Raw genomic sequence first — 7495 nt, 5'->3', positions numbered from 1 at the left:
ATAGTGTTGTGTGATAGTGCTGAGTGTAAGTATGACTTAAAAGGGAAATGCAGAGAGATGCATTTCACTAGATGGAAATCTAGAGAATAAAACATGGATTGTATAACATAGAAAAACCTGCTGTGGATGATTATGAATGTGGTTAATGTTCTTACCTGAACTGAAACAAGTGTATGTCACTACTATAGGGTATTAATAATAGGATGGCATTTGGGAAAATACAATTAATGCAAATTAACTGTAACATGGTTGTGATCTTTCATCAATTATACAAAAAGGCACTAGAAAAGCTGTGTCAATAATAGGAGGATATAGGGCTATGTGATTTTTCTTCTAGAGCAATGAAAATGTTCTCAGATTGTCTGTGGTGGTGAATGCACAAGGCTATGTTTATACCAAGAGCCTTTGCTTGAATACATTGAATGGACTGTATATTGTGTGAATTAAATTGTTTAAGGGAAAAAAATGATTAGTATTTGTGCTAACTTGAAAATGCTATTTACTCCAGAAAAGCCATACTCTTTTAATTCAATCTTGTGGGTACAATCCTATTGTGGGCAGGAACTTTTGATTAAGTAGTTTTCATGGAGATGCAACCCAGCCGATTCAAGGTGGGTCTTCATTTGCTCACTGGAGTCCTTAAAGAGAGCTCACAGAGACAGAGAGCTTAGACAGAGTCTATGCAAGGTCCTACAGAAATTGAAAGAGTCAGAACCTGGACAGAACCAAGGGAAGCTAAGAGATGAAATCCAGAGTTTATCAGGAGAAGCAAACAGAGGGCACAAAGATGCTAAGTGAGAAAGGCCCTTAGATCCTAAGACCGACACAACACTCCATGGAGATGTGAGAAACCCAACTGGATGTGGCCTTTTGATTACATGGAGATATGACTCTAACCATCTGCATCTGAGGTTTCTCAAAAATATTGACGTTCTAAAGGACTCTAGTAAACTAATCAAGACCCAGCTTGAATTGTAAGAGTCACATCTCAATCTAAACAAAACGTCACACCCTCGGTTGGGTATATCACATCTCTATGGAAAGAATCCAAACAAAAAGATCCCACTCACAACTGGGTGTGTCAGAACTCCATGGAAAACATCCGAAATTTCTACCCCACAATATTAAATCAGGATTAAAAGATATATGGGTTCCCCCACAAAACTGGATCAGGAAAAAGGACGTAGCTTTTCTGGAGTACATAACCCATTCAAAGCAGCGCACATCTGAATAGAAACTTCTCCAGAGATTATATACAAATATTCAAAAGCACATGAAAATATGTTCAATGTGAGCTATATTGGAAATCAAAAACAAAACTACAATGAGATACCACGTCAGTACCCACTTGGGTGGGTAGAATCAAAAAAGTGAGATAACAAGTATTAGTAAGGATGTGGAGATATCAGAAGTATCAAACAAAGTTTGTGGGAAAGAAAAATGTTGAAGTCACTTTTGAAAACAGTGTGATGGTTCCTTAAATAATTAAACATCAAATTTGCATATGGCCCAACAATTCTATTCTTTGGGATGCATGCAAGATAAATGAAAACATAGGTCATGCAGAATTCAGAAAACTAATGTTTATAGCCCTTTACATAATAGCCCAACATGTGAGGAACCTAAATGTCCATCAATGGACAGGTGACTAAATAAATGAGGAATGGCCACACAGTGGAATAATTTTAGGCCAAAACAATGAATATTCTAAATTGATTATGGTGATGGTTGTGGTATAACTCTGTGAATATACTAAAAAACATTTAATTATACACTTTATATGGTGGATTGTATAGTATCCAAGTTATATCACAATAAAAACTTTCTAAAATTTTTTACAAGAAGTACTGATATATATGACAACATGGATGAACCTTGGAAACATTATGCTAAGTGAAAGAAGCCAGGCACAAATCACTATGTGATTTCATTCATATGAAAGTCCAGAATAGGGAAATCTATAGAGGAAGTAAATACATTACTGATTGCCTAGGGTGGTGATCATAAAAGGGTATGGGGCTTCTATCTGAAGTGATGAAATGTTCTAAAACTGACTGTGGTGGTGGTTGTACATAACAGTGAATAGACTAAAACCACTGAAATCTGCACTTTAAATGGATGATCCGAATGTATATGGTATTTGAATTTTATCTCAGTAAGTTGTTTAAATAAAATTAAAGTCTTTAAAAGGTACCTTCACATGGTGACATCAGAGGAACTGGCAGAGTAGTTAGCCTCCTGAGAAATGCTGAAAAACCAAGCAAAAGGCTGAGAACACTAGAAAATAAACAAGGCTTATAGCAATGAAGCAAACTCTGAATCAATGAACACCAAAAAGGTAATTTAAAAACACATAGGGGGTGCAAGGGTAGTTCAGTGGTAGAATTCTCACCTGTCTTGTGGGAGACCCGGGTTCAATTTCCGGTTCATGCACTTCCTGAAAAACAAACAAGCAAAACAAACAAAAAAAACAACCAAACAAAAACTCAACAAATGGTGCTGCAATAACAGGATGCTCATATGGAAAAAAAATGAAATGTGACCCCACTATACAGCATTAAAAAAAACAGAGCACAGGAAAATTTGTGGCATTTTTACTTGCCATGGTCCACCACTCTCCCAGCTTAGCAGAAGTCTAGAGAGAGCAGAGCAGACCTTATATGCAAAAAATTATCGTTTGCTTCCTAATCTGTCTGAGAGTTACCTGAAAGGTGCATGCCTTTGTTTCATCTAATTTGGCACTCATTCAGGGTAGATAAGGAGCAGCCATTTCTCATATACACTGTAAGGCAACCGGACAATGAGGGACCAACTGGGACAAAAGACTACAGTTGACATAAATAATAGATTGGCAAAAGCATGGTAGGTAAACTTGGGCAGAGTTTCTTTGAAACTTAGGGGATTCAAAAGCCAAGCATAATGTTTCTGCATGAGGAAGAACAAAGGAATGTCATTACTGCAGGGTGTTGAAATTAAATAGTAATTAATATTTTAAAATTTTAAGTTATGTGTTAGACTAAAGCAAAAAATGTTTATTTGGTAGAAAATTTTTATTTTGACTAGTGCATTTCCTAATGTAACTTATGTAGACAGCTTAATTGAACACAATAAGTACATGGGACTTTGAGTAGGGAATGAAATTTTGTTGGTTTGTCCAGAATGATGCCCCGATAAATTCCAGAGTGACTTGAACAGTGAATAAAAAAGTATTTGCAAAGTCCCCTTCAGGGAATGGTGAGAAAAGGGGAAACTTCAACTTCCCCAAGTTGAATTCTTGATATTCTCACAAGAAGTGGGGACAACAAAAGCAATAGGCTGAGCATCTAATCTTGGGGTTTGTTCATATGAAACTTAACCCCACAGGGGATAGGTCAAGCCTACTTAAAATTAGGCCTAAAAGTCACCCCCAAGAGAACCTCTTTTGTTGCTCAGATGTGGCCTCTCTCTATAACCAAGACAACAAGCAAACTCATTGCCCTACCCCTGTCTACATGGGACATGACTCCTAGGGGTATGGGCCTTCTTGGAAACATGGCACAGAAATCCTAGAATGAGGTGAGACTCAGCATCAAGGGATTGAGAAAACCTTCTTGACCAAAGAGGGGAAGGGTGAAATGAGACAAAATAAAGCATCAATGGCTGAGAGATTCCAAACAGAGTCGAGAGGTTACCCTGGAGGTTATTCTTACGCATTTAATAGATATCACCTTGTTAGTCAAGATATAATAGACAGGCTGGAGGGAACTGCCTGAAAATGTAGAGCCGTGTTCCAGTAGCCATGTTTCTTGAAAATGATTGTATAATGATATAGATTTCACAATGCGACTGAGTGATTGAGAAAACCTTGTGTCTGATGTTCCTTTTATCTATCTTATCAACAGATGAATAAAACACATAGAATAAAAATAAATAATAGGGAGAAAAAAGTTAAAATAAATTTAGATTGAAATGTTAGTGATCAATTGAAAGGGAGGGGTAAGGGGTATGGTATGTATGAATTTTTTTCTGTTGTCTTTTTATTTCTTTTTCTGAATTAATGCAAATATTCTAAGAAATGATCATGATGATGAATATGCAACTATGTGATGATATTGTGAATTACTGATTATACATGTAGAACAGAATGATAAGTTAAGAATGTTTGTGTTTGTTGTTATATTTCTTTTAAAACTGAAAAAGTTAATAAAAAAGAAAAAACATGGATTAAAAATAAATACATAATACGGGGAACAAATGTTAAAATTAAAAATATATATTGGGTAGATGGAAGTACTAGTGGTCAATGACAGGGAGGGGTAAGGGGTATGGTATGTATGACTGATTTCTTTTTTCTTTTTATTTCTTCTTTGGGAGTGATTCAAGTGTTCTAAAAAATGATCACGGTGATGAATGTATTTCTATGTGATGATATTGTGAGCCAAGGATTGTACACCATGTATGGAATGTTTGTAAGTTAAGAATGTTTGTGCTCCTGCGTTATCAATAAAAATTTAAATAAAATAAAATAAAAAAAAAATTTTAAAAAGCCAGGTGTATACTGGGCAAGAAAAACGCATATGCCCAGGGCCAAAAAGATCCATATGCAGAAAAGACCTGGGAAGACTCTACATTTTCTGCACTGGTTGATTACTAGCCTCAACATAAGCAGGACTTGAAAGCTGTGGCACGTTGTAAATAGCCTGATTAAGGATTGACTTACTATCCCCAAAGACACCCAATCTGCAAAAATAAGCAGGATTTTTTTCCACTTTCTTTTTTGTTGTTTGTGGTCTGTTAGTTTGTGGATCCAAATATTCCAGTATATCTCTGTCAAATATAAGCTGAACAAAAGCTGAAGAATCAGAAACTACAGAGATTACAAAAATGGTTTAGGACAGTTATTCTATATTAAATAAAATATGTAGTATTTTGAATGCCAAATGAGGAGTGGTAAAAAATGAGGCTAATTCCCATATACCCATGGTCATCTCTGAGGACCATCTACAAAGAGGCATTTTGAGCACAGTGATGATAATGGAAAACCAAGAATTCTGTTTATAAACTTTCCTTCAGGCCTTTTCTGGGAAAAAAAAAACAACTCTTTTTTATTTATCAGCTAAGTACTATCTATACATTGAATGAAGCTTAGCTAGAATCGGAATGATTTCTTGACTAGAAAACATTTTGTATACACTTTATAGTCAAAGACACTCAAGGAATAAGTTTAAACAAAAGGAAGCTATTTATCAAGTTCTCTACATGAGAGGTTCTCTGCTAAAATTATAATTGTAAAATAATCCAGTGCACACTACCTTCTTTGGTTTCTCTTGTGAAGAAACAGGAATGATGCTAAGGTGTCAATAACCTAAGCTTCTCTTCTGATCAGAATTCTAAGTTGTTTTATATATCAAGTAATGGTTTATTCAGGTATGAGAAGACCAGTCCAAGGGGACTTTCTAGGCTGAGGCACCTTAGAGCTATAGTGAATTTTGTTTCCAAATCATAAGATCAGTTTGAGGAGAGCTGAAAGACTAAACTATTCATTCTCTGACTTGCAGAAGATTTCAGTGGGTTTTGGCATAGACCTGTTGACACACTGAATATTCCAGGAGCCTTTGGAGGGTAGTTAATCTTAATTAAAAGGCACTTTAAGTCTGACTGAATGAGTGTAGGTACAGACTTTGTGTTTTGAGAATAGCAATGAGCCAAAGACTGGCATGATTAAGGCATTTCAGCTTGGGCCAGCTTGGTGGGTTCGAGTTAATCTGGTTTTGGTTGCCTCCACAATTAGACCTTTTAAAATTATACAATTTATATCTTCACAATACTGCTCAAATACCATGAACAGTGGCTTCTACTAGTTCTTATGGTAATAGTGTAGGTGAAATAGCTCCTTGTCCACCTCAGAGATGTCAGATTTCCAATGAGCCAGGCAAAAATCAAGTGTCCTTGCATGTTTTGGGTTGCTTTGTATACTTTTTCTTTTTTTTTTATTATTAGCAGGAAAGCAGCAGAGAGATATGATGGTCAGACTAGTCCTGAGAACTTGACAGGAAGAAGGTCAGAGTCAATGAAGGGGACTATACTTCTGGAACCCTTCAGAGCCTCTGGGGCTCAAAGTTATTGGGGATATGCCAAATTGGAAATTGGAAAATGACAGAGCTGATAGAACCTAGGTATTTTCAAAGTTTGATACAGATCTCCAAGAAGCCTTTGGAAGATTTCTCAGAACTTAGCCTAACCCAGAATTGGGAAACCTCCTAACCTGATGAAAGCAGCAATATTTGTGGCTATCTTTACTTCAAGAAACTCTAAGCAGTTTATACACAATTGGGAGGCAAAAAGTGAGGAACCTGTTGTCAGGGAGGGCAGCAAAAGGAGGAGGCTCATTTAACTACCTTGGGGATCTTGTTCCGAGCTTCTTTTCCTGATTTGGTTTGAATCAGCCAATGACTGCTAATGCTGAACTTCACTGTTAATGCATCACTATTAAGTCAAATGTGAAAATAATGTTTTGATCTCATTTTAATAATTTCTCATTAATGTGAATAGAGGATAGTCATTCACTGTTAGTGATGATATGGGAGAAAATTCCAGTGCAAACTTTCCTCTAATATACATATCCTTATTTATACTGCCTGGGACCTTCTGAATATCCAACCTAAGAGCAGAGCCAAAGGCACCTTTGTGGCCATCTCACTAATTCTACCTAGGTAATCTCATAGATTGCCAATGGCTGCTCCACATTCCCCTGATGGGCAGGTGGCTGAAGCATGGAGCTCCTCTGTTTACCCTCCTGCGGCTAATCTACGAGACTTCTGCTTCCCCTTGTCCTTGTTTTACCTATGGAAGCAAGAGGGTGACAGGCGGTGTATTAGTTAGGGTTCTCTAGAGAAACAGAACCAACAGGGAACATTTGCAAATATAAAATTTATGAAAGTGTCTCACGTGACCGTAGGAACGCAGAGTCCAAAATCCACAGGGCAGGCTGCGAAGCCGATGACTCCAATGGATGGCCTGGATGAACTCCACAGGAGAGGCTCACCAGCCAAAGCAGGAATGCAACCTGTCTCCTCTGAGTCCTCCTTAAAAGGCTTCCCATGATTGGACTTAGCATCACTAATTGCAGAAGACACTCCCCTTTGGCTGATTACAAATGGAATCAGCTGTGGATGTAGCTGACGTGATCATGACCTAATCCTATGAAATGTCCTCATTGCAACAGACAGGCCAGTGCTTGCCCAATCAGATGAACAGGTACCACAACTTGGCCAAGTTGACACCTGTCCCTAACCATGACAGTCCACCCCTTGTCAACTTGGCACATATATATATATATATATATATATATATATATATATATATATATATATCACCTTAGACCATACTTAATTTCCAAATGAAAACAAATAAGCGCACATTTTTTTTTTCCAGACAATACTCAACTGTCCTGCATATAACTGGAAACACATTAAATCTCTCCAGAATAGCGTGCAAATCCTTGGGCAACATTCAT

Source organism: Tamandua tetradactyla, chromosome 3, assembly GCF_023851605.1.
Source record: "Tamandua tetradactyla isolate mTamTet1 chromosome 3, mTamTet1.pri, whole genome shotgun sequence".
Lineage (NCBI taxonomy): Eukaryota > Metazoa > Chordata > Mammalia > Pilosa > Myrmecophagidae > Tamandua > Tamandua tetradactyla.
The sequence above is the reverse complement of the archived record's forward strand: the minus strand, read 5'-3'. Positions refer to the sequence as shown.